The sequence below is a fragment of the Sabethes cyaneus genome, chromosome 3 (assembly GCF_943734655.1).
Source record: "Sabethes cyaneus chromosome 3, idSabCyanKW18_F2, whole genome shotgun sequence".
NCBI classification, from domain to species: Eukaryota; Metazoa; Arthropoda; class Insecta; order Diptera; family Culicidae; genus Sabethes; species Sabethes cyaneus.
Window position 1 is genome coordinate 190,033,423 of NC_071355.1, and position 26,995 is coordinate 190,060,417.

General features: G+C 35.7%; 1 protein-coding gene across 1 annotated transcript in view; it reads left to right on the forward strand.

The window, feature by feature from the left end:
* Window positions 1-1,904: 1,904 nt before the first annotated feature.
* Window positions 1,905-26,995, forward strand: part of LOC128739154 (protein rolling stone-like) — a 60,116-nt gene continuing 35,025 nt past the window's right edge. The window contains exon 1 of the mRNA XM_053834571.1: window positions 1,905-2,517. The gene's annotated coding sequence lies outside the window, so the exon portion shown is untranslated. The remainder of the gene's footprint in view (window positions 2,518-26,995) is intronic.

Here is a 26,995-nt window from a genome sequence, read left to right on the forward strand (position 1 = left end):
CGAATGTTTATCTTATGTTAGTTACTAGACAAATTCCGGCAGACTTATCATCTGTTTGTGTATTTTCAGGCGGCGTATGATTCAGCCAAACCAAATGAGCAGCGGCAAATAATGCTAGAACTTGGTTTTCCGACGAAACTAATTACGCTGATTCGTGCGACGCTGGATGTATCAAAATTTTACGTCAGAATACCTGGTGAAACCTCAGCCGCTTTGGTGACGTTGGATCAGGCGTATGAAACTGAAGGGTAAAGAAGTAGCTAACATCTTTTTACGCTTCCTACACGTCCGACACAAAAAGAAAAAAAGCAAAAAAGTAACTTTGTTCGGGAACTTTACCAATACACATTCATCCGAGGCTGAAGTTAGAGCGGGCTACTCACAAATACATTTTGTCCGAGACAAAGTTTGTTGTGGGCTAGATGAGATGTTGGCTACACGAAAAATGTATGGGAATGACATTTGTGACAGCGGGGTGCGTTGAATGGACTGAACCAATGAGATGGTCTCTCTAATCTGCTGTTCAACATTGCCTTGGAAAGTGCAATACGAAAAACAAACGTGGAAAGGAACGGGACTATCATCGCGAACCATGGGACAGTGCACTATGGGCAAAAAGGAGAGAAAAAACGGACGCAATTAAGATACGGCCTGCATGCTTATAAAATATAGGTGATCTTATGTAAAATTTGCCGGAGAATCGCGTGATGCCGACCCCTTTCCTGTTTATCATCGGGAAGTGCCCAATTTTGCTCATTTTCCCCTATTTTTAATATTTTTCACCCTTATTGGACTGTTCCAAGCAAGATTTTGAGAAAACAAAAGTTAAAAACTTAATAATTTTGTGTAGAAAAGTCCGCAGAATCGAATAGAACTTATCTCATTTAGCTTTTTTTTTGGTTGAGCTCCCGTTATCAAACCGACCATACCAAAGGGGAATTCAACCAAAAAAATTAATGTGCTCTAAAATAAATGAGATAAGCCCTATTCGATTCTGCGGACTTTTTTACACAAAATTAGTCGATTTTTGCGGTTTGTTTTCTCAAAACCTTGCTTGGAATAATTCAATAAGGGTGAAAAATGTTAAAAATAGGGGAAAATGTGCAAAATGCCTGTAGGCCTGAGACCTGTAGGCTTTAAAGCGGAAGGCAGTGAGATTACCGCATGACTTACCATTAACAAACGAAGTACAGTGGTTGTTGGTAGAAAACGTGGGAGTCCAAATGATGTTGGTGCCGATGTGGAACTGAATTGGGATCGATATGAAATAGTAGCGAAATTCATATACCTTGGAACGCTCGTGACATGTGACAACGACGTAAGACGCGAAGTAAAACGATGAATTTCAGCTGCGAATTGGGCTTTCTGCGGTTTATGTAGCAAACATTGGAAATGTGTGACTTGATGCTATATTATCGCATGTAAAACTTGTTTTACGTAACAAATGCTACGTTGTGTTTACCTTTTCCTGTTTCAATTCAGACATTTCCACAAATAAGAAATTCAAACACATAATCCAAAATAATATGCGAGATTCCATAACAGAGAGGGTCCATTATTGGTAAACAAACTCTAGTTTCCCGAGTTACAACTTGTTTGCTATGATACGCAAAGCTTGAACCCAATTGAAAGCTCCCCAAAGTTTCCGCTAAAGCTTCCTAGTCGTTATTCAGTCGCCGTCGCATGCTTTCCACAATTCAGCAGCTCACCACGAATTGGTCACTTCTCACTCTTAGTGGAGCTCAACGTTGTGTATACTGATGGTGTCCAACTGCCGAGGGGGCTTCCCTGTTCACCAATGCTCGGTTGGCTGGTGCAGGCAGGTTGGTATAGAAGCCTTCTGCCGGCTTTGCACGCGCGGGGCTTCCGTTAGTTCTCGCGCATCGCTCTACGCGTACGGATGTGCTTGCACACGCGAATTGTAGTTTTCGTTTGAGATCGCACTGTTGGGTTGTTCTGAAGAAAACAGTTTCGGATCTGAAGATAGGTTTTGCTGTATTGCAAAATTTTGCGTGCAACAATTTTGCTTTCGATTGATGGTGCTGTGAGAAAATTGAAGTTTTCGCGCCCCCTTCTTTATCAGCTCTATGTTGCAAGTTTGTCTCTAATGCCGCGCTGAGTGTTTGCCTCAAGTTGAAAGCGCACCTCCTACTGATAACAGTAGTGCGTGGAAATTGTTGTTTGCAAATAGCCTGATTTTTCCGTCCGATATAGGATATTCAGTGAAATCAAACCGCGTAAGAGAGGTAGCCATCTATCGTGTTTTGATATATCTATCTACTTGCCTGCAATTAAAAGTTTCTACTCATCAACCGTGTCGTTCGCTGAAATTGCTGGTCAGCGATACAATTGGTGCAGTTAAGTGTTTTGTGGAATAATACTGATTGTGGTTCCGTTGTTCAACCTGTGTCTGTCACTTCACTAAATGGCTTGAAGCTATTCTAGTACAATCAAGAATAATTTTTTTTGTAAACTTTGAATAGCATCACCACATTTTTGCAACATCCGTTGTCATAGGTAAGTTACTTACGAGTGATTCAACTATAGTTAGTGACGGGTATAACTCGATGGTGATGAATGTGTTGCTTACAATATATTTTTCTCAAGTGTTCGCAAAATCATGAAGTCAATGTTTATATTTCTTTAGCTATTTCTGAGATAGCAAATCTGACACTCCATGACCATCAGAGTTACAGTAGTGTTCGCTTAATTTGTGCAGAACCAAGCAAATATGTACCTGCATAAATAATACTGATAAGTTTTGGTGTCTCTTGTTTCAGGGCAAGAGAGAAAAGCAACAGTTTAAATTAATAATTAAGTTTGCATTCAATATACATATTTACGTTATCCGTAGCAAAATTAATGACTTTTTTGAAATTCCGTAAAATGCAAACAAAGGAATGTAAACTTTTTACAAAAATTTATACTTTTTTTCGATTTTTCAGAAAATTTTGCTTCTCGTAACTTTTTCATAATTTTTAAACTTTATAAAAAACAAAATTTTAGGGACCAATCAACAGTTGGCAAGTTTAAGCCGGTTTTTTCGCATCAACAATAATGGCATCAATTATTTCACTCACGATTTGACCGTTCAATTTAATTCCTTCCCCCGAAGTCACACCGGTATGCTGTACGGTGGCATTTATTCAAATTCATCTGTGTGTTCCACTGTGTACAGTTGCAAATGCGGCAATAGACCACGCAGGTGTGCAGCGATTATCGGTTCAACAAGTTATCCTTCTTTACGCTCGTAAGACTTTCAACTATGGTAATTTTAATATTATCTCAAAATTATTCGTTACAACTTGTCATTGATGATTTTGGTTCTTAGGAAGTTGTAGTTCTTGGTAGAAGGGAACATGGCATAGAAGGATGTTTCATTTACTTCCGGATCGTTACAAAACTAGTATCTAAATAAACAGAAAAGTCTATATAACCAAAATTTGAAACAAAAAATAATGTTTTCCTAAAATATTATCAAATAGAATTGCAATAAATGCTTTGTTTTCTTCAAATAAATTCTTTGTAATTAATTTAGATTTTATAATTACCATTTATTCATGAAGTTCAAAGTTATCAAAAATTAAAGCATATTTTTAGTGCAATTTTCTATGTTCTCACCTGCTACCTGAGTTTCAAGTACTGACATTCTTATTAACCTTCATGTTTAAGAAACCTGAATTGTGATGGACCATAATAACAATTTTCAATAACAGCGAGTGTCATTATGTTTGATGCCATATATGCCACATCTGACTAAACCTGACTAAATTCAATGAATATTTTCTAAACCACTAAAAACTAATGACTTGTTGGTCACAGGTGATTAATGTCTCAGTTAATAATGAAGCGCGCGCGAGTGACACCACAGTTCAAGTGTTTTGCCAGGTGTTGAGTGATTATAGCTCAGTAAATTTATTGTTCAGAAGTTGCTCAAACGACGAGGTGATTTAGTTCGTGACGACAAAGTAAGCAGTTTAAGTCATGTCTTTTCCGGATATTAGATTCTAAAAAAAATGATCTAACCAAAGGTGACGAACCCCTACGAGTTTTAAGATTCGGCGTGCAGTAGTAAGCGAATAATAATAATCAAATCTATGTGTTTACTTACGATTATATTCTGAGAAACTATGAAAAAGATAGGACACATTGACCGTTATTAGGTTAATTAGTAGCAAAGACTGATTAGCGAGCATTTTCGTGATACTGACCTTAAAATATACAAGATTATTAATTGCTGGCGATAATAATTTCTGGAAAAAGCAAATTAAAAGTTGTCGATGCTGCTAGTGTACTATTGAATGGAACAGGGATGCACGGTTTGGTGTTGAAACAATATCGCGGCATAACCATCAGTAAAACGGTAATAAATCAACAAATCAAGGGAGCCATTACAAAAGGCTATCGTACCAATACACAGTGGAGATTCTTTTGCAAAAAAGTCCTTTACCTCAATATCTCCAAATGCCGCTGGGCTACATTCCATTAGACATTTTACCTTAATTTTCTCAGTTAACGTTGCCAAATTAGGGTAGCATGAATTTTATTTGACCAAAACTACAAGAAACTAAACTGTTTGAATGCATATAGAAATAACTTGCTTTTGGTGAAAAAACTACAAGGTATACAGCCCTAAGGGTTGTACGAAAGGGTGACGTAGGACTATATCAGATCATCAGATCAAAGACTAATGTAAACTGCATTTCTGGCATATGTATGATTATAAGAATCTGTGAGTGCCATTGTTAAAGTGAATGTTTAAAAGAGAAGAACGAAATATTCAGATTCAAGTCTTCATTGGATGCAATGGTGGCTTTGAAAATACGTGGACGGTGGTTCATAAGTACAACGCCTGCAACCTTTGAGACATGGAAATTTCTTTTAAAAATCACTTGTGTGCATCATAAAGATTGAAATGGTACACTCAAAAAAATCGGCACGTCAAGTTTACGTGAAAACATAGGTAATTCTCATCCATCACTCTTTTCATGTAACATTCACGTGAATTATTAGTAACTCGCACTCATACTAACCAGTTTAGCTTTCCCATTAACTAGTACATGAAGTTGATATCAGTTGCTGTACAGAAGTTTACATGATTTTTCACGTGGATGCGACGTGTCGATTTTTTAGAGTGTAATGAATTATCCTCCTACCACAGGGGTGAGGGGTCTCAAAGTATAAAATAAATAAATTCAAAATTAATTCATGCCTCCAAAAAACCCCGGTTCCTTTTGCTTGGATAGTTCTAGAGTTATGAGGAAATTTGAATTTCATTTGTACGGGAGCCCAAGGACAAGAGGTCTCAGTTCACCGTAGAAAAATAATCCTACCTTCTGTAACCCCCACATGCCAAATTTGGTTCCATTTGCTTGATTAGTTCTCGAGTTTTGAAATTTGTGTTTCATTTGTATAGGAGTCCCCCTTTTACGCGCCCCTTAAAATTGCTCTCTTACCCCCTAAAAAATTGCTGGTCATTTTATCTATCCAACGACATATACATTGTTCAGTTTTGTTCAGTAGTTTAGTAGTTATTAGCATTTGAAATCTTTCATTCAAACGTTACACGTCTATTTTCGTTTTCACAAAGTGCTACCCAGTCCCAGTATAGTAAACAAAGACGTAGTCCTACGTTAAAAGTTTCAATTTATCTCAGCGGAATCCAGAGATATTCAGTTTTATTGATAAAACCAGGCTATAATGCAGTTTATTTAACCAAAACAACAAGAAACAACCATTTGTCGTAAACAAATATCATGCCGTCGGATTACGCTGGAAGACTGCTTATTTATGGCAGAAAAAGATCAATTTTATCCCAGTGGAATCCGGAGATATACACTTTTAAATTTTTTCATGCCGAGAAAAGTACGGTAAAATGCCCTTCTTTTGGCAAAAACGATTGGAAACAGATGCGTGCCGTAATCAAGCATCACACCATTGGAATCCTAATAAAAATATCTTTCTTTCGACATCAAAAGATTGATCCTAGCTCAGCGGCATTTGGAGATATAGAGCAAAAGGACTTTTTACCGAAAAAATCCCCACTGTGCAATATCTTATTGTGATAATATATTTTATTTGTCAGTAGGTAGATATCCAGAACATTGGTAAAGCTCAAGTCATTTAATATCTGGCCGTGCTGTTTATTTTACTGCAGTGCTCCTAGTGGATCTGAAATATTATGACAGTAGGGTAGAGGATCCATATTTCGCCAGGAGCCATATTTCGCCAGTTTGATGAATCCAAAGCTTTTTTGCATATTTTTGGTCAACTTAAAAGAAATTATTTGACGAATTGGTAAAATCAAGGGCATGTACTACCAAAAATAATTGATACTTTGGCTTGTTATTAATTTATCATGTATTACTTACGATTTGAAAATACCATCTCATACTTAGTGTATATTTTTTTACAAAAACAAAACGAGAGGCGAAAATACTATTGGGGAAAAATGTACTCAAACTGTTTCATTATTCAATTATTCTTGACTAATATGATTCTATGTACAATATTTCAACTAATTTTATGCCGATTTCACTTTAAATTTTGGATAATTTTAAAAAATTCATCAAAATTAAAGTGGCGAAATATGGTATCCATTTTTAGTCATGGATCCAAATTTCGCCACTTGATTTTTTTAAACCGGTTTTCTTTGTATGGTCTCTAGTTATGTGATTTCTTTTAAAAAATTGCAGAAATTAGAACAAAATCAATAAAAAAAGTTAGTTAACTAAATATCGATCAATTATCTTGAATATTACAGTTTCCCTAACGGTACAAAGTTTTAAAAGTGGATTAAGAGTTTTATTACTTCATCAGTTGGATTTCAGTGCCATTGACTACACGAAATTCCCTGCTATTCAATTTTAATGGGACGACAAGTGAATTATTGTTGTGGAATCTTCGGGAATACAAAACATATTTTTAAAATTAAACGAAGTGTTTCACAGGGAAAATCGTGTTTCAATAAAGTGTAATTAAAGTCGGCGAAGTTTGTAACAGAAAATTTAATGGCGATTATGTGTGATTAATGTGTGTGACTTCCCCCTAATACAATTTGATAATTTGACAGAAAATAATATTAACCACTTAAGGTCTATATCATTTTTAGCATCGCAAAATTCACTAAATTAGTTTTTTTTAAAAACTTTTATATCTTTCAATATTTTTTTCACCAAATTTGGGGGATGTCCCGAAAATCTTTTCTATTTTCATATCTATAGCTAATGGCCATATGTCTTATGGCCCCGGATTTATTCCGGAGTTTCTTGGGGGACGTGACATGGCTTTTTAGATAAAGTTGCCAAATATTTAATTTTTTTTAAATCTGTTGATTTTTATAAATATATCATCGATTGTGGACTCATCAGTTACTTTGCCGCAGTTACGAGCCATGGCGCGCATCCGGATCCGGGGGGACACTATGAATCCGGAACCGGTTCCTAAAAAGGGAATTTTCAGCATCAGTAACATATGTCGTGTCGCATATCAAAAAACATCACCACTTGACAAAATAGCGATTGGCAATTATCTCAGGTCTCTCAGAAGTCAGGTCTCGGACAAGTTCCTTCGAAATCCGTTCCGTGCTTGAATCAGAAAAGAAACCCCCCCGGGGCAGGGACCGGTCACATGGCTTCTGAGAGACACGAGATGGTTGCCAACCGCTATTTTGTCGAATTTTGTGACGTTTTTTGACATGCGACACGACATATATTACTGACGTTGAAATGCCCCTTTACTCGTAACTACGGCAAAGTAACTGATATGTCCGCGGTCGATGATATGGTTACAAAAATCAACAGATTTCAGACAAATTTCAAATATTTGGCATCTTCATCTAAAAAACCCATGTCACGGCACCCCAGGGAACTCCGGACTAACGTCGGGGTCATAAGTTATATGGTCATTATCTATAGATTTTATGAAAATGCAAAAGATATTCGGGAAATCCCCCAAATTTGCTGAAAAAATATTGAAAGATAAAAAAGTTACGACCTTTCTAGTGGATTTTGTGATGCTGTAAATGATGTAGACCTTAGAGAGGTTAATACAGAAGAAAATTAAGTTACTTTATGAGTGAATTTTATTCAATATGTAAAAATATTTCTCCTATTTTGTTGCTTTTCATTGATTTATTTGTGGTTTTATTGGTATTTTATTGGTTTTCAAAAACGTTTCATAAATAATCACTTGAAAACGAAGCAAAATCTATTTAACAACTGGATTTATTAGGAATATAGAGAATTCATTTATAAATTTGACATTAAAATCTATTTGAATTGGATTTTTCTAAAGTGGCGAAATTTGGGTCCAGAGGCTGGCGAAATTTGGCAACTGGGTAGCGAAATTTGGGCCCAGAATACACATTTAAATATTCAATATAACGAAAAAATACACAATTTAGTATGAATATGATGATTGAATCAGTAAAAGAAATGTCCGAAATATAATATTTTCATGTTATCGAATATCTGAACTTATCGAACCTTGTTCTGTTTTGTTTCATGTAAATTTTTTAGATAAAAGTGGCGAAATATGGATCCGTCACCCTATCGTGTTTTTTTAAATGTTTCTTCGTGCTGTGTTGTAAAGTTCGGCACGATTTTTGTTTTAAAAAAGTTATACTTGATGGAAGCCGCGAACCGAAAATTAATTTTGAGCATCCACTTCAAAACCCTCGAAGTCGTTGAAATTGGCTGAATCCACCGTGCGCAGCGTACCGTGATTCAATCTTCGAACACTTAAGCTATGCTGAAATTTTCTTCAAAGAAAAAAGTTTGAAAACATATTTATTCTACTCCCGTAAATGGTTTAATAGCATGACAATTTAATAATTATCGTGTTAAAATTTTAAAAATGAGGATAAAATGTTAATTTACATTGAAAAACACTAAAACACTGTTGTTCGGTTTTGATTCAAACTTCGAACACTTTCATGGTCGACATTCAAAGCTCGAATATTTCAGTCTCAGATATCGAACACTTGTATTACTTTGGAAAGTATTAATGTTTTTAGTGTCATTCAACTTAAATAAGTGAAATTTCATCCTTTTTCTAAACACTCAATCCACCTAACAGTATGATTTAAATTTTTCACACAATCATTAGTTTCAATCCGTACTTCTATAGTCAATTGCTAATATTTTCAAACCCTATGTACAACATCTAAAGCAAGTTAACTTTGTACAGCTTTACAATGCAGATAATTCATTTTCCCGAAGGAAAATTCGGAAAAACCGGATATTATTCGTGGGTGTTCGAAGTTTAAATCACACCTCAAAACGTGATTCAAACTTCGAACACAGTGATCCCGAAGGTATCAAAACACGCATTTCTTTAATTGCTCTGAAATGGTTGCTTTACGGTTCTGATTCAAACGTCAAACAGTCTCAAACTTCGAACACTTCAGAATAAAATGGTCGTTAGTATGCCTAGCAGAATAAAATACTATACATATTGTACACTGTGTTCGTTAGAATGTTCTCTAGCCGGTGTATTATGACATTGAACTGTTGTACTCGTTGTAGGAAATCTGCAGAACGTTACTGTCTTCAGCAAACTTTCTTATAATAATATGTTCTAAAACTAAACGCAGGACATGTCAATGTGTTATATCGAAACTGAAGAAAGTTATTTTTTTTTGTTTAACTTTTAGGGGGATTACTCAAATGTTGAATTCCACCAGGCGATAGATCTTTTAATTTTAAGAAACTCTTCCAAAGGTTTTTCAAATCTAACACCAAGTTTTAATTTTCGTTCCTACCAAAAAGTCAAACGATCACGTGTTTTTGGTTTTGGACCACTGTCGAATCGTTAAAATCAGTTTTTTTATTTTAGCTCTTTTTGTAGTTGGTATGACTTTTTTATGTTTCACAAAGTTGTACCAATAGTAAAAATACACAGCTTTGCTAAATATAATATACTTTTATCTTTGCATGATTAGGAACTGTAGAACTTTTTATTATACAAAATACCCTAATTTTAATCCCGAATTACTCGACTATCGGCTTCATTTATAGGGGGATACAAATGAAACCTTCTGGAATTTGTATTTTTTCCATATAATTTCTGATTCATGTGATTTAATTTGTATTCGTCTGCGCATAGTTGACTAATTCGGGGTCAAAATCAGGGTATTTTTATAATAAAAGTTCTACAGCTCCTAAACAAGTAAAGATAGAGGTATCCTATATTCAGCAAAGTTGTGTATTTTTACTATTTGACAACTTTGTAAAACATAAAAAAGTCATACAACAACTACAAAAAGAACTAGAATAAAAAAAATGCTTTAACGATTTATATACCGTGACCGCTCCAAATTCTGCGCATTTTTCATTATACATGTATTTTTTAATATTGTGCATAACTATGATCATTGTATTTTTTATAAATGTCTGTTGAATATTACGCCATTATTTACAAACGGGCCATAATATTTGACAGCGAAATAATATAAAGTGAAATTGAAAGTATTTTATTTGTCAGAAAACATCGTCGTTAATATCAACGCTAAGACTGTTCTTCTAGAAAATTAACCATTTTACGATCGAAATTCTTTGCAATAATCAAATTAGCCAGCATGATTAGTTTTAGTCATGTTTCAGTCAAAAAGAGTGATTGCATTCAGTGCTTTTCTTAGAAAAATGCGATGCAGTATTCGCAGATTTAGGCACATATTTTTTATTTCTGCTCGAAATTATGCGCAGTAACATATCCTGCCAAGAAAACGGGAAAAAATACGCAACCTCACCCAAATGGCTGAGGCATAGAGGCAAAAAAATTCAAGTAGAACCTTTAACTTCCATTGATTGGCATCCTGTGCTGCGTCTAGACGTTCAAACCTACGTGCATCAATTCATGGAACCATGTCTTCTGATTTTTTTTTTTGAATGTCCAACCTCATGGAGCTGTCAGGGAGTGCGAAAGTGGTTTTTCATGAAAACACAATTTTTAATATAAGTCTAGTGTCATGTTCAGTATGCAGAAAACCCGAATCAATTTGCCCTTCACGTTATCATCGAGAAGAAAATATTTAAAACGAGCCAATCAAAATGATAATAATATTCCTGTGCCACCTGGACAGCTCAAGAAGGCCGGCTTATGGATTTAATTATGGTAATGGCTAATGCCAGATTTTTGGTGTGCTTTCAGTATATAAAGACATTAAGAACTTGATATAAGTATTTATTGTTACTTTTTGGGTGCGCAGAATTAGGAACACGGGCAAGAAAATGCGCAGAATTAGGCACCGTGGACAAGTTTACAAAACGAAAAATATACTCAACTGTTGGTCGACTTTAAATACCCAAATTTTTTACCAAATATTATAGACCGTAGCACTACACATTGCTGCTATCAGCGTTGTTAATACAAATCTAGAATACTTATAATAGCGGACGAATCATAAAAATGTCGAACGTAGAATATGGTACGTGAAGGTATAAGAAATAGGTTTTTTTATTTTCGCTGAAGAGATAGAGGATTACTGTCATAGCAAAATTTCTTGTAATAATATGCTTCTAAACTTTTTAGAACACATGAATATGTTATATTGAAGCTGAAGAAAAATAAATTTTTTATTTCGCCTTAATCAAAATTTGAATTCCATTAAACGATAGAACTTTTAATTTCATTTACATTTATTCATTTACATCATCGCACAACAGGGTCTACATGATTATACTAAAACAATAACATACGATCAGTCAAAATTAATAAAATTATAGATACGGTTTCTAAAATAGTTACCGTGAACGCAGGTAATTCCGATCAGTTCCTAATTCCGATCACTCAACTAAAGTAACCGATTTTTAAAAGATTGAATTAAAATTTATAGCTCAGGTAAGCTTTGATCATGAGGATTCCCATAAACTATGGTTTTTGATTCCAACTTCTAAAAATCGACTACTTTAGTTGAGTGATCAGAATTAGTAGCTGATCGGAATTACCCGCGTTCACGAAGGTGCTCAAACGGGTTAGTCCATGGAAGGAATCGCAATGCTAATTTAATGAACCTGTTTTGTACAGCCTCAATCCTTGTAGACCACGATGTAGTATAAGGACTCCAAACTACTGCTGTTTCGAGGGTAGACTAAACTAACGAGTAGAAAAGTGATCTCAAACAGTAGGGGTCTCGGAAATCCTTCCCTATTCTCACGATGAACCCTAAGTTTTTGTTTGCTTTTGCAATAATGTAGCTATAGTGGCACTGGAAAGTCAATTCAGTATTCAACAGCACTCCAAGGTCCTTCACCACTATTTCACATTGAATTGGCTGGGTATTTATAGTGTAGCAGTAGTCTAAAGGCGATTTCTGCCTAGTAAAAGTAATTACCATACACTTTGCTACGCTAATAGTCAGACGGTTGCACGCACACCATCCGTTAAACAAATCGACTAACTGTTGAAGCCGCGTGCAGTCCTTCTTCGACCGTACGACAGAAAAATTTTTCAGGTCGTCAGCATAAAGAGTCCGATATCCAACTGGAAGCATCCGGCACACGTCATTGAAGAAAAACGAGAATAACAGCGGTCCCAAATTACTACCTTGCGGTACACCTGACTTAATCTGGAACTCCTGAGACTTGAAGCACAGACTAACAGACGTAACACTGAAGCCTCATTCCATCGCCAATAAAAACGATCATTTCAAATGTTCACTTAAGCCAAAACTTAAACAGTCGCTGCGTGAGAACGCCACTCTCACGCGCTGGCGCTGTTGTCACATAATGTACAAGTAAATTTATAGCATTGCTTCATTTATAACAAGCTGCTTTGCGTAGCGCGAAGACTGCACCAGATGATGCTAGTGTTTTTTCCAAGTTTTAAGGATGTCATTGAAACGATATTTTGTTAGAAAATTTGTTCGAAGTGTTACGTTTGTTAGTCTGTGCTTGAAGTTTCCAAGCTTTATTGTCAGAAAGCGATTGGAGAGGGACGATGTTAGCCAGCGTAAGAATGAATCAGACGCTCCCAGGCATCTTAACTTTGCTAAAAGCAGACGATGGTTGACACGATCAAAAGCGGCTTTAATATTAGTGTAAACAGTATCCACTTGAGCTCCTTTTTTTAATATTCCGGATGCAGAATGAAGTGAATTCGACCAAATTTGTGTTAATTGAACGGCCAGGATAGAACCCGTGCTGATCAGCCCAGATGTAACAAGTAACGTAACGCTGTAACAGATCAGAAACTAAAAAAATGGCAGGACCTAAAGCAAATTGTAAGAACGAAAGAGACAAAATTTTGGAAAAAGTTAATAAAAAAAAATGACCAACCACGAGTCTTGACGTTGAAGAGGGCTGGCATACCTATATAATTAATTTTTTAGATTCGGTAGTTCTTTTGCAATTTACGAAGGAACGGTAGAAGAAAGTAATAAAAGTTTTAGGGAGTGAAGGAAAACGAGCGGAAAAATGAGAGGGGAGGGGGTATTAGTAGCTACGCTTAACAAAAAGTAGGTGTCACAACGACTACTTGTTAAGCGTAGCTACTAATAACCCCCCCTCCCACTCTCATTTTCCGCTCGTTCTACTTCACTCCCTAAAAATTTCATTACTTTCTTATACCGTCCCTTCGGCAATTGTAAAAGAACTACCGAGTCAAAAAAAAAAATATGTTTTTCAGTTGCAATATATCAGTTCATTATTTATGATTCTCCAATGATAATTCATAATTGGTTAATATACACCCATAAAAATTCAGTGCATTTTGAAAGGCTATGGTTAATCTCATAAACAGTTAATGAATAGTTAGCGCGAAAATCGCCAAAACTAGTTCACAGAACTTAGTATGCCACGCGGTACGCAATAATTACTAATCAGTATTCTGTAATGATAATTCACAATCAGATAAACATACATTCATAAAATTTGAATGCATTTTAAAAGGTTATGGCTATTCTCACAAACAGTTGATGAATAGTTGGCGCAAAATCTGCCAAAAGTAGTTCACAGTAGGTACATACTTCGTTTACACTCCGGTACGCAATAATTACTAATGATAAGTATGCTAAAATTACCGGTCTTAAACTAGGTACGTGTCGCTAGTTTCTCTTAGAGTTCAATGTATGCAAGTCACCTTCAATCTGAACGAGCCACCTTGTATGTTGAGCTCCTTGAATTGTGGTGCCGTTATGTTGCTTAAGGCAGAACGGACTTAGCCATGTCTTTAGCTGATATCCTAGCCATTAACCATATGTCTTATGGCGCTACGTTAGGCGGGGATTTCTGTAATGAGTAATTTTCGTTGAAACGGGGTCACTACTGGCACAAGGTCGTTGAATATTAAAATTTTTGTGCTTAATCGTTTGGTTATGGTAATGGATAGAAAATGAGAATTATGCTTTTAACTCCTTGAAACAGGGTTTAATGTCTTTTTGACAGATGCCCATGGTATGGTAGAATTTTGCGTGATTTTCCATTGAGCGTCAGACAAACATGTACGTACACTCCAAAAGTGTCAAAACCAAAAAAAGCCACGACTTTTTGATTTAATTTTTCCATTCATTTAGAAAAGATATGTTTATTGCCACCTAAGATTATCGTAGTTAATTGACGATCAGATTGTTATCGCACCTGCTTCCTGGATGCGTGACAGGTTTTAATAATATATTTCGGGTCTATATGTCTCCAATCACAGGTCAATGTCTGTCTGGAGCTTGTTGTGTTTAAGTGGCTTTTACAACAGGCCTTGACCTTCATGATGTACCATACTAAGCAATTCTGTGGATTGATATCAGGAATGGATAGTGGCTACATATTTTTCGTCTAGAAATGAGATGTTATTGCAGCCACTTCGAGTTCGAGATGTGCTTTGCTTAGAACGTTTTTGTTTAGCCCCGTATCCATTTTATCAGCACCATAACAGAATACTTTATTAAGCACATTATTTGTGGCACTTGTCAGCCATGTCTACGGGGATTTTTTTAGTTACGATCGGTTCGATCATTCGCCATCAGGATCAACGGTTAACATGCTTTTCTCTGTGAACAGAATTTTATGCGCCTATCTTGAAACTTTTCTTTCCCGATAGCCATGTGAAACTCTTGACCTGGGTGCTGCTTGAAATCTGCCTTGACTTATGTTCCATCGTCCATCATGACGCAATCAAACTTTGTCAACAATCTCGTGTAGGTACAACTTATGCGCTCTTACTGTGGCCGTGGTGCTTTTGCTTTGTTGATTATATTCTCAACGACTGGTTGTCACTGTAACCTTGTAGGTTGACAGTCCGGTTAGATTCTTGGCTCTTTGCACTGTGGTGTATCATATTCTCAATTTGTTTCCAATATCTTCAAGAAAAGGTTAGGATTACACTTGAAAATACTACCCATTATTCTTCCGGTCACTGAAACATCCCAATTTCAGTTTCCACCTGATTTCTACTACTTAGTAATCGTCAGGCGTTACTCGAATACTTTAATAACGTTGGTCACAGTTGCTTTGGACACTTTGAGCGATTTTGCCAAGTCGACTTGACAAAAAAATGGATTTTGATAATGCGCGAGCAGAATTTTTATAAGCATTATTCTGGCTTATTTTTAGTTTAATAATATTAGAATTGTGATCTACAATTCTCGGGTAACTTGAATTCCTGCATCCGATTTGTTTTCGAAAATCCATTATTTTTTTACCTTTCAGAGTTGGGTTCCCTCTTCACAAAGGCAAATATTGGTAATATCGCTCTTTTTGTATACAATTCTCGGGTAATTTTTCAAATAGATTTATGTGACAATGAGAGATTCTCTTCGTGTCACCTCTCCTCCGTTTTACAGCGATACTGATGCATTTTAACACATCAGCTTTGCATGAATTGGTAGCCGGAGTCACTAGTTAGCTAAATGTTTTGAAAATTTTCTTTTCTATGCATTTATGTTTCCGTGAAAAGCGGAATAGTAGAGACGCGAAAAGAATCTCTCATTGTCATATAGGTCTGTTTGAAAAATTACCCGAGAATTGTATAAAACAGGACCAACGGTGTGTTGCTGCTTCGTCGTAATTGCCTATTCTCGTCCTATTCAATTCAAATCATTAAAAATATCAGCGATTTTTATGACACAAAATGCAAAATTAGTTATTCCCTAATATTTTAATTTGTTGACTATCATACACGATCAATCAAAGTGAGCGGAGATCTGTTTAAATGCTTTTTTCATCAAAGAATTCCTAGCAGCCGAATTTCCTACGTTTTTTCGTGCGACGAAGAAGAAAATGTCGACTAATCGTTTCAATTTCCGTCATTCACAAAATGAAAATAACTCACGCAACGCATTGTCGTTATTCTGCAGCCGGGACCAGCACCCACTTTGCAGAATAACACATGCCGTCCTACACATGAACTTATGCCGTCCTACACAAATACATGCGCGCTAGCTTCGTAAACATTATTGTTATTTTTAGTTCGGACGATGAAAAATTTTGATGGACTGATTTTAAAACGGTACGACGAATTTAAGAAATAAAGTCAGTTGCGTAGTTTCAATAAAATGCTTTACTAATCGCTTTTTAGTAAACTCAAAGTATACGGATTGGAAGGTAAGTGTGTTTGAGTCAAATAAGCACAAAAACTTTTGGAGTATTCAATAAATCTACCTAAGAAATGATGAAAATTAGAGTGGTTTTCCTTACCACGACGAGAATTAGAAATAAACCCTATTTTACCAATACAGTGGACTCTCGGAAAAGTTAACTCTCTGAAAAGTTAATTGTTCAGAAAAGTTAAGCGAATATCAGCTCTCATGCAACGCTCTAAAAAGTTAATTTTTGCCTTAACTTTCCTGAGAGTTTGAATTTATTGGTTGTCCAAGCGTTCGTCCACACACACACGTGTGTTTACCTTCTATCTTTATTTCTCATTTTTCGGTTTATTGTCGCCTTTCCACAGTTTCATACAGAGTAGTATCATAACTGGGATTAAATTAAACTCTTATACCGACCAGTTCCAACAATAGTTCAATACGGGCACATAGTTACTTCAGGATTATTAATAACATACTGGAAAAGCGCAAACTCAGATTGAATTTTACATGCAAAAGAAGGAACTAAAAATAAGCGCGAACATTATCAAAACGTAGTCAGACTACGAAAAAACAAAAGTAAACTAGTGAACCGACTATTTTAACTTACTGAGAGGAACTAATTATTATTTCAAAAAGATCTTACTACATATTTCTTTTAATTAGAACTTCTAAATACATAAAAATGTGTATCCTATATCCTGGAATGCATCTTACGCCTTTGTATTTATCATTTTCAATGATTTTTAGGACTACTCAGAAAAGTTAATATTTCGGAAAAGTTAATCGACCCATTCCCCAATCGATTAACTTTTCCGAGAGTCCACTGTATTTGCTTTTGTGAAGTGGGGACCCTACTCTGGAAGGTCGAAAAATAATGGATTTTCGAAAAAAAAATTCGGATGCTAGAATTAAAGTTAAGTGTCGGGGTATTCTGGTTATCGGTTAAGGTATATATGCGATGTATTTTGTATATTTTGGATGCCAAAATAGTAATTATTATGCTGGTGGCAGTTGGGCGCGTATATGATCTCTAGAAAACAATTCCTTGTTGGCGATATGTGCCAGGAACTAACGGAGTATCGGAGAACTGATCTCAAGAATGATTTTGAAGCTTTAGGAAAATTCGAAAAATGACTAAAATGGTGATAATTTTTCTAAAATAAAGGTCAAATATCGTCAATTGGGAGCTCATAAAAAATTGAAAAATTGAGATATCAGAAAAGAGCTACGTAACAATTTAGATAATTTATTTTTACAAGCTAAAAGAAATTTCAGCTAAATTGAAACACTACGTTTTGAGTTACACGCACACGTACCGCCAGCTGAAAAAACATGGTTTCGAGTAAAACTACAGAGCAATTCTATGCCAAATCGTCCAAAAAAGCTAAAATCTGAAATGAACCTCTCATATATTACTTGAAAAATCCCAAGTTGTAAAAAATTCATGAAAGCCGTTGTTCTACGAAGTTGGTTCATGAAAGTTGCTCCATCACAGAATAACTTTTAAGGCAGTTCAACGCCGCTTCTTACGCTTTGCTCTCCGTCGTCTACCATGGCGAAATCCGTTCCAGTTGCCGAGTTACGAAAGTCGTTGCCAATTAATACATTTGGAGACACTACAGACACGAAGGAACATCGCAAGAGCTCTGTTTGCTGTCGACACATTGCAGGGAAGAATTGATTGTCCTGCTATTCTTGGGGCGATTGATCTAAACGTGCGTCCCAGGGCACTGCGGAACAACTCAATGCTGAGGGTACCTTTTCAACGCACCAACTACGGACGAAACAGCTCATTGACTGGTATACAGCGAGTTTTCAATCGGGTTGCATTCGCTTTTGATTTTAATTTGTCACGTGAAACGGTCCGTCGTAACTTCTCTATGTTTTTTTCAACAAATGACGACTAAGAAAATTGTTAGTGTTTGTAATTGTAATTTCTTGACTGTGTGTGTTAGATTAAGCTACTTATCCATCATTGGGACTATAGTCTGTTGATGTCGACTTAATAAATAAATAAATAAATAAATAAATAAAGGCCAAGCCAGCGCACTAGAGAAAGAAAAAAGACGAAGCAAAATTTTCAACAAAAGTGTGCTTTTATTAGACGGTTTTGAATACTCAGCTGTAGTGACGTATCATATCAGGTACGCGTTTTACACACAATGATGTATTCGAAAAACTATGTTGTAGGGTTATTTAAGAAATATTTAAGATTTTTAAAATGCTATCTCTATCGATCGCACCAACGCTGTTTGATGCTTGCGCTGCTTCGGCCTTAAAAGACTGCAAGTTACTTCTATTTTATCTATAAAAATTTGATAGTGGTATATTTTTGATATCTTGATTTTAATCATGATTTTCATGTTCAAAAATCAATTTTCTACAACGTTTTCTTTGACATAATTTTTTGTAAAATCGATACTTTTCGAGATACAATCTATCAAACATAATACACATGAAAATAAATACGCCCTATTTAAAAATGAGTCTTGAATCAAAATGACGCCAAAACCCGTGGAAGGTGCATATTTCCTCCTATCAAACACGTTTGTTAAGTTTCATCTAAATGAGAAAGGTTCAAACACTGACGAACTGACATGACACATAGAAGAAAATTCTTGAAAAACCATCGTCCTACACATTTTGCTTGCACACCAGCGCCCTTTGTTATGCATGTTACGGAGTAGCTTGCATTTGCAGGGTTTTATGCTGTAGGTTTTTTACATTTGCAGGGTTTTATACTGTACGGTTTTTTACATTTGTATGGTTTTATACTGGAAACTCGAAGTAACACTCGAGCGCCGCGGTGTGGCTATGTTGCGAAACATGCTTTTTTGAAAAATAAGTTGTTTTTGAACGGACGATGATGGAATTAACGCGAGTGTCTCGTCTGTTTGTCTTTGGTTCAAATTTTGTCATTTACCTATTTCAAGTGGAACTGCTCTACAGAGACTGTATATTAAAGAGACAAGGCACTCACCATTTGAGTCAAAGCGGAGTATTGTCCTCTAGTTCTCCTGTCCAATTTTCAGGACCCAGATAAATATCAAGCAACATAAAATTCGAATGTCGCGAGTAGAAAATTGTTTTTGGCTAGAATTTAAAAATAGAATTTAAAGATCCGAAAAGCATACGAACATGTTGTATAATGCAGAATTTGTACTGATCAATAGCCTTGTCGTCTCTGTAATCTACAGTCTTTAATTTTTTTAAGTGATGGGGGAAAACTCCAAAGAAAAGTCGGTAAATTATGTTCTGTCCCATGCAAATTTTTTGGAATATTTTTTTCTTGTTTGTCAATTTGTCTAATAATAATAAAAAAAAATCATTTTTTGTTGTTTTTGAGTTATGGTTGGAAAACTTGGTTTTCTTGAATATTTAACTACCTAATTCAAACATTCATATCTCAGAACCAAACAGCTTCCTATGAAAATCTTAGGATATTCACAGATGGATTACGGATGGATCTAGAGGTAGTCCGTCTCTTGCTGCTCCTGGAGAAAAACCGGGAAAGAGCACGGGGAAAGCCATATACTGAATAAATGGGCTAGCTAAAGGGAAAAAACGCAAGATAGAAAAGAAAGAAAAACAAGCATAAAAAAGAAAAAAAGAAAGGAAAATCGCGACAATGGGACGGAAAAAGTGTGGAAAAAAGGGGGAAACTGGAAAATGATCCAAAAAAATACGGACAATGGAGGAGAAAAGTAGAAAAATAAGAGAAAGGAAGGAAAAATAATGATGAAAATGAAAAATAAGATAATAAAACTGGACAGAAGAGCTAAAAAAAGGGTTAGAAAATGAGGAGAAGAAAAAGAGAAAATATGAGCACGAAAATTGAGAAACGAGAACAGAAAAAGAGGAATATGGAGAGAAAAAACAAAAGACATACAGGATAAAACGAAATGCAACAAACGGAACAAACGAAATACGAGACTGGAAAAAGAGAAAGCGGGCTGAAAATGAAGTAAAACATGAGAAAAAAAAACGAAAATGGAACAGTAAAGAGAAAAACAAAGGAAAATCAAGCCTGTAAGGGCGAACAGCAGGATACGAAAAGAAGACAAAGAGTATACAGCGGGTGGTAAAAAGGAAAAATGTAACAGAAAAGGTAAGAAAACGAGAACAAAACAGAAAACAAGAGAAACCAAAAGGGAATAAAAGAATAATGTGAGAGAGAGAAAATCCTACAGAGGGAACGAGGAGAACGTAAAAAAGAGGTCATATAAAAAGAGAAAAATGGGAAGTGGGAATGAGATGCGGAAATTAGTCAAAAAATAAGAAATGAAAAACAGAAAATATGGACCAAACACATAGGAAGAAGACGAAAAAAAGATAAAAAGAGAGGATAGAAAGCGAAATCCTGAGAGCAAAAAGAAAAAGTTCGCCAAAATACGAAATAACGTATCAGAAAAAAATCGAGGCATGTAAAAGAGGAAAACGGCACAGACGAAGACGAATAACGTGAAGGATATGACATGCGTTCCAAAAAGACGAAACGAAGGAAAAGCGAGCAAAAACCAAACAGTTGGTGCAGGAATGAAGAAAAAACGGAACCAAAAGTTGAAAAATGGGACTGAAAAAAGAAAATAGCAAAGCAAAATATGTCAATACTTATTTCAAGAAAAACTAAACTCCAAAATCTAATTTAATTCCAATATCAAGCTCAATTTCAAGTTCAATTGCAGGTGCGAGTTCAAACCCAATTTCAATTCTGATTTAATTCCAATTTTAAGATCAATTTCAAGGTAAATTAAAACTTCAAGCTCAATTTCTAGTACAAATTGAATTCCAAATTCAAGTCTAATTTCAAGTCTTGTAATTTAATCGCCAATGTAAAATTCGACAAAGTCCAATTTTAACTCTTATTTCTAGTAGATTGAATTTAAAACCAATCGCATCCAAAAGTCCGGCGTTTTCAATCTAATCTGCTGTTTCGACCTTTTCGTCCGACGCAAGCCAACGTTTTGCTTACGTCTGCCCGACATCGTGCGACAAATTTTTACTGGGATACTGCCCCACTTTGCAGTCCGTACTGCAGCTGCAATTTAACTTAAACTCAAAGTTAATGTAGTTTCAACAAAGCACAACACATAATGATTTATACGAAACGTTTTCTATTACGTTCACGATGACATTCCTTTTTACTGAGGAACACAAAACATTTTTTGAAGCACATACAAAATGACGACTGTATTGAGCGCGCAGTGCTACCAGAACTGTCCTCCTAATATAAACCTATATTGAAGCGATATTAGCTACATTGACGGTAGCAATTCAAAAACATAGCGTAAAATCTGCATGAATTATTTGCTTTTCTAGGTATCTGAGACCAGCTATCGGCCATTATCTCGAAAACACTAAACGATCAGTATTGGCTACGAATCACCCCGATGACCGACAATATAGCAATATACCCAATATCTTTTTCATTGTTGCTCAGAATCTCAGATTTGCTTTTTATAACTTTATCTCCGGCAAAAGACGTATCTTAAACAGACTACTTTTTGTCACGAGTGAAATTACAGCGTCAAAAGCTGAATAGTATACCGATTTACTGCTCTGACTGCTGGATATTTGACAAAACACTTAAACAGCGGCTTTACTCAGATCTTTTATTGCTAACTTCAAGACAAGCGACTTGTGGTCAACACATCGTTGATCACTAGTGCTTTAGAAAATATCTATTGAATATACGACATATGGAATGATAGCCGTTGTTAAAATTCGATATAGGTACTCTACTTACTATTCATGTTTTTGAAACACTTTTCGCATTGGTTAGAATGTTGGCATTTGTGGCTCGAGGAGCATGTAACAATTTAAATCAAAGTGGAATATTTTGTCAATATGCATTCTTTACCTTAAATGGAGCGTTGTTATGATGAATCATGATAGACTCCATTTACCTTAAAATGGTATTTTAAGCATAAGTAGAACTCATTGTTATGTGAAAAAACGTGCACCAGTACTCTTTATATTTTTGTTTCAGGAATTTAAAACTGAATTTACAAAAAAAAGGTATTTTTGATCATATTTTATTTTCTGTGCCTGGGTGTTTGCAACTCAATGAAATTAGAGCATTTTTCTGAATTTAAAGATTACAACAGAAACATTCAAAATGAATTTTTCCCTACTATCCAGAGTTCTAAACAAACCTTTGTTAGAAAAATTATAAATGGTCTGGATGAAAATTTACGAATTACTTTATAGTGATGTAAACGTCAAAACCCGGATGGGAAAGTTGAAAGAAAGCAGTGTAAAACAAAATAATAGATAATTTTGCTAAATAAGCTATCATTATAATGGCCATTGTACTTTTTATACTAATTTTATTAGACAGTGCTATTGCGCTGCTGTAAGCTGACCCTGAACAAATTGATTGTTACCCATGTGAAACGAAATTATTGATACCCTCAACCTGATTCGTCACAAATTTGCCGACAAGCGCTCTGCTTGTGTGATGCAATTAAATGATACGGCAAATGGGAAAATTTAACGAGGCACCTGTCTAATGAAAGCTGAACACACAATGTACGTTTACCTGTAATGTTTTTTTATTTCGCCAAACGAGTAAAGGAGTTAACAATCGTTGCAATTCACGTTCAAAATGATCATTAAAGGCAATTTCTATTCGGATATCGAACCCCCAAGATGACAATTACTTCCAGACAGTCATCTATTAAATGGAATGCTAATGCAATCAATATCATCAATCAACCGGCCAATAGGGCAATCTCCTGCTGCTAATTTCAGCCGCTTTCTTCAGCGATGTTACAATGTAGGTCAAGCCAAATAAATATGTATGACACTTTCATATTTTTCGCTGTTGTGCTCCGTCACTGCTTCTACCTTTAGCAACTCAAATTATTTGCTGATGAAAATATGAAGCTTTATCTATCAAAAAAAGTTATGCAAGCCTAGAATTAGAACACATTGCATGACCGGAAAATTACCCATTCGATACAATCTACACGACAGACCTTGCCAGTCAGTGCTTTACTGTCACTTGTTCGGCAGATGTACAGCGCGAGCGGTCACATATGAAAGCGCATCCGATAATTGTCCGATGTACCTGTCTGAGCTGGTAACATATAGGAGCACTGATCGCGGAACAAAGCATTACAGCAGACAAAAAACGAATAAGAGAATAGATTCTATCAATTCAACCATTCATTGCCAAGGTGATCGACAACGACAACCCGGCTGCGGTTCGTTGCAAACCTCAGGCTAAGGTACGAGCTACGGATTGTGGACTAGAGACCACATTTGACTGCTGTGCTGTTATTAAGGGCTGCAGTGTAAGGGCTTTAATTAAGGCTTTGGTTCGCATCACCATCTAAAATTATTTTATTTAAAATCTCACCCCTTTCTGGCGGGCACTTATACCTATTTCCTTCAAGGTTTGAACTGGTGTTACGTTACACGCTAGATGGTGCAATTACGAAGGGATTTGATGGCGTGCATCAGGGTTCAGACCCTTAAGTAGGCGAGAAACCTGCTTTCCTTCGGGTAGAAGGCTAAAAACATGAGCAACTAACCTACATGACATGACAGCGCGGTGTTGCTTTCAGACCCACCATAGTCTCGGTATGGTAATGCACTGGAGACTGGTTCCAAAGGAGGCTGGGGGCCTGCTTTGCTACACAACCAATGGTGAATGAAGTCAGAAAAGCGTCATCGTCGAATATCCGCACATGGTGGTAGCTGAAGTAGGTATCTTGCGAAGTGGGTTTTTTGTTTTTGCTCTATCGGCTTTCTGCGTTCGTTCACCTCTGCTTTGAGCATTGCTGAAATTCTTCTATCAATGTGTAATCAGCTAATGTTGCCCTACATAAAAAGTCTTAATTTGGAAGGAAATAATTTCTTTCCGATCAAATTAACTTTGCTGATGTTAATTGACATTGTCAAGATCATATTATTTAGGCATATTTTTTGATTTCTTATTGCATACTTGTGATATAGTTATATCGAAAGCAATCTAGCATAATTATCAAAATTGGACATTCAAATTGCCCACTTTCTCCCTCTTCTCTTTTGGGAGTTTACGCTGAATGGTATTTACGTGGCTATTGGACGATTTTACGAATCACAGCTATTATAAACTATTACATTCACATGGTTTTACGGACGATTGGAAAGTTTTATGAGTTTTTTGTCAATTAGCGCATTCTTTTAAGAAAATCCCATTACACACGTATGTCCACAGTGTAATTTAACAAACTAAATGTATTGGGTGCGTCACTTATCGTCACTGGAATGCCCAGCCATAAACGAAAGCGGGGACACCTGACCTTTCAGAAGAATATTTTGGCCTGGAAAATCTAGAAATCATAGGATGGCAAATCTATTATTACTGGACACATAAAAACCGGCCGATTAGTTTAAAAGATCCGAACTTTCGGGTGTACAATTGGATGTAAAATCAAAGTTGAAATTGGACTAGAAATTAGACTTCGAAGCGGGCTAGAGATCACAGTTGAAATTGGACTTGTAGTTGAACTTGACATAGGGCATTAAATTAGACTTGAATTTGAACTCATGTGGGCTTGAAGTTTTATTCCAAATTAAACTGGAAATTGAACTCAAAATAGGATTTGAATTAGACCTTAATTTGAAATACATTGGACTGGTAGTTTCATTTAGAATTAGACATGAAATCAGACTATAAATAGAAATTGTTTTAAAGTTTTTGTTTGTAATTAGACTTGAAATTTTACTTGCAATTAGAATTGAATTAGACTTGGAATTCGACTTGACAATATGGATTCACTGGTTGGGTCACCAGCATTGGACAAAAGGTAGGAGTCACAACGACTACTTGTTGAACGTAGCTACTAATAACCCTCCCTCTCACCTTTCCGCTCTTTCTCCTTCACTCTGAAATTTTCATTACTTTCTTCTGTCGTCCCTTCGTCAATTGTAAAAGACCTACGGTTTCAAAAAATATTAGTTTATATGCCTGACCTCATTTCAAGGTCAAACTAAAACACAAGGTTGGTCTGTCTAATGGATTTGAAGTTAAAGTTGAAATTGGACATGAAATTGGATTTGAACTTATGCTCAAAATGGAACTTACAACTGGAGTTGAAATTGCACGTAAATTGAACGAGAATAGAGTTTTGAGTTTGATTGAGTCTGATTGACAAATCAGAGTTTAAATCTGACTTAAAATTGGAATTAATTAGACCTAAAATTAGGCTTAAAATCAAATATGCAATTGGATATGAATTTGGACATGCACAAGAAATTAAACACGAAGTATTTAATTTGATTGACACGAGGTTTTAAAATTAGGATGGAATATTTCGTCTTACTCTCTCCATGTTTTACCCCTTTTATATTTTTTTTTCTCTTTTCCAGTTCCGTTTATCTAATTTTTTTGCCATTTTCTTCTTTTCTGTTTTGGGTTTGCTTTCGCTTTTGTTCTTTTTCTTCCATTTTCTTTTTTTCTCTCATTTTTCTTTTTTCTGTTTAATTGTACCGTTTTTCATCGGTTCCTGCCCCATTTTTTTATTTGCAGTTTTGTATTTCCACTTTTTTTTCTCTTTTTTCTTATTATTTTTTATATTTTTCCCCCGTTTTCCATCTTTTCTCTTCCTTCCTCTTGCTTCTGGTTTTCGTCTTTTTCTAACTTTTCTCCTTCTTGTTTTACTTCTCTACTTTTTTAGTTTTGCTCTTCTCCTTTTTTAGATGCCCCGTTCTTTTTTTCCTGTCACGTTTATTCTGTTTTGGGCTTTTTTTCCTCTGCTCCTTCCGCTTTCCTTTTATAGTGCTCTCCCAACTTAGAACTTTTAGGAGTCCTCTTTTTATACGGTCCTTTAAGGTCCTCTTTTTATACATTACCTGTCCGGTTTTCACTCGCCTTTATCAGTCCTGATTTTTCGCTTGTTTTTCTGTTTTTTTGCTGTTTTTTCTTTCATTTTTTCTCATTTTCAGGCCCATTTTTCCTCTTATCCAGTCTCGTTTTTTGTTTTCTGTCCCATTAACATTTTTTGTTTTGTTTTGTCGTCTGTTCCGTTCTGCTTCTTATTATGTCCTGCTTTTTCTCGTTTTTTCTATTTCATACTATTTTCGTTTTCTTTCGTTTGTCTTCCGTTTCATATTTCTCTCTCTATCACTAGACACAATCGCGGACAAGACACTTCTAACTCTTACAAAATGTTAAAATAAAACAAATTACCGATGTCGGCTCTCGTCCTGAAGATAGGCATATGATGCCTGAAACCGGTCGACGTGTAAGTTAAAAGTAATCCGCGATTGTGTCTAGTGATTGTGGTGCTCTTACGTTGCACAAAAAATTTATTTGTTCTCTCTCTATTTTTCTCTTTTCTGTTCTCGTTTCTCAATTTCCCGGCTACCATATTTTTACCTTTTCTTTCACCTTGTCTATCCCATTCCTTTCTTTTCTGTTTTGTTTTTCTCGTATTCTCAGAAATGAATCCTCATTTTTTCTCATTTTCTTTCTTTTCTTCTTTT